General features: G+C 48.3%; 1 pseudogene; it reads left to right on the top strand.

The window, feature by feature from the left end:
* Positions 1–357: 357 nt before the first annotated feature.
* Positions 358–1,562, top strand: LOC141491022 (tetraspanin-17 pseudogene; annotated as a pseudogene).
* The last annotated feature ends 202 nt before the right edge of the window (positions 1,563–1,764 follow it).

The following is a 1,764-nucleotide window of genomic DNA, read 5'->3' as shown; positions in this document are numbered from 1 at the left end:
TTTCTGTCAAAGCAGTCATTTGGGGAGATTATTTAGAGACCAGGAAAGCATTGAACTGGAATCAGAACAAAACTGATTTTATTGTGAGAAGTGGGAGGAACTGGTCAATTAGAGTCAACAAGTCAGAATCCATTTCTGTCACCCATTGACTGTGTGACCTCAGTAGAGTCTCTGTACTTGTCTCTTCATCTGCTAGCACAAAGTAGGCTTTAACAAATTGTTCATTGAATTAAATTCTATGAAATATATGTTCCACAAGTTAACCAACTCGGGGAGTTATATATCCATTTCAGTGGTGCTGCCTTTTATTAAAAAGAAACAAAAAATTTTGGGCAACTTCTTAAGAATAGCTTTCAGGCCCAGGCCTGCTATGGGCCCAGGTCCCCCAGCATGGGCAGGTGCCCCTGCTGCTCACCATGCTGGCCAAGCAGCTGCACTTTCAGGAGCCTGAGGTTGCCTGTTGCAGAAATGACTTCCTATTCAGTTTCAACATTGTTTTCTGGCTGTTGGGGGCTGTGCTGCTGATCATAGGCCTGTGGGTGTGGGGGAAGAAGGGTGTCCTTTCCAACATCTCACTTACCCACCTGAGTGGCCTGGATCCTGTCTGGTTCTTCGGGGTGGTTGGAGGTATCATGTCTGGGCTGGGCTTTGCAGGTTGCATTGGGGCTATTCGGGAGAACTACTTTTTACTCAAGTTTTTCTCAGTATTCCTTGGCCTTATGTTCTTTATGGAACTGGTCACAGGAATTCTGGCCTCCATTTTCAAGGACTGGATTAGAGACCAGCTCAATATCTTCATCAACAACAATGTCAAGGCCCATCAGGATGATATCGACCTGCAAAACCTCATTGACTTTGCTCAGGAATATTGATCTTTCTGTGGAGCCCAAAGGCCCAGTGACTGGAACCTCAACATCTATTTTAACTGCATTGACTTGAACCCCAGCCCATGAGCAGTGTGGGGTGCCCTTCTCCTACTGTATCAAGAGTCTTGCAGAGGATATTCTCAACATCCAGTGTGGCTATGACGTCAGCTCAAACTGGAACTGTAACAACAGAGCTTGATCCATATGAGAGGCTGTGTGGGCCACTTTGAAAAGTGGCTTTGAAAACCTGGCCATGGGCATTGCCATGCTCCAGATCTCTGGTATTTTTTTTTGGCCCAGAATCTTGTGAGTGACATCAATGTGATGAAAGCCAATTGGTGAGGACAGAGAGGATGACTCTGAGCCAACAGCATCCAGGCCTCAGAGGGTGGGCAGCCCTGGCTGGTGCCAGAGTCAGCTGTGCAGATGAACTCCAGGGATAACTTTAGCAGGCCCACCTTGAGGAGCCCCCACTCAGCTCCAGGCTCAATTGCCCTGACACTCCTGAGTTATTGCAGTCAGGTGGGGCTGCAGGAAGTGCAGTGGGGGTGTGGGTGGGTATGTGTCCCTACTGGGACAATGTAAGGGGCACAACCGCCTATTCCTTCCTCTGGACACAGCTGTGAAGTCAGAGACCATGTCAAGGTCTTCTGCAGTGGCTGGTTGTCATGGGAACAACTCCATTTTAATGAGGGATAGGAGGGGAGAATAAAAGTTCTAAATCAAGTACTGGTTCCTGAGAGTCCTGATAACAGGTACAGTATCATTCTCTGATGCTACCTAAACCACAGTACCTGGGGTGAAGGGGGGAGGGTGTATGCTGAGGAAAGCTGGGGTGGGGAGGGGTTCTTCTCTTGCCCCCCACCAACCCCGTGGAGACTAATAAACTGTCCTCACC

This window comes from Macrotis lagotis, chromosome 1 (genome assembly GCF_037893015.1).
Source record: "Macrotis lagotis isolate mMagLag1 chromosome 1, bilby.v1.9.chrom.fasta, whole genome shotgun sequence".
Lineage (NCBI taxonomy): Eukaryota > Metazoa > Chordata > Mammalia > Peramelemorphia > Peramelidae > Macrotis > Macrotis lagotis.
This window is presented reverse-complemented; position numbering and strand designations above follow the sequence as displayed.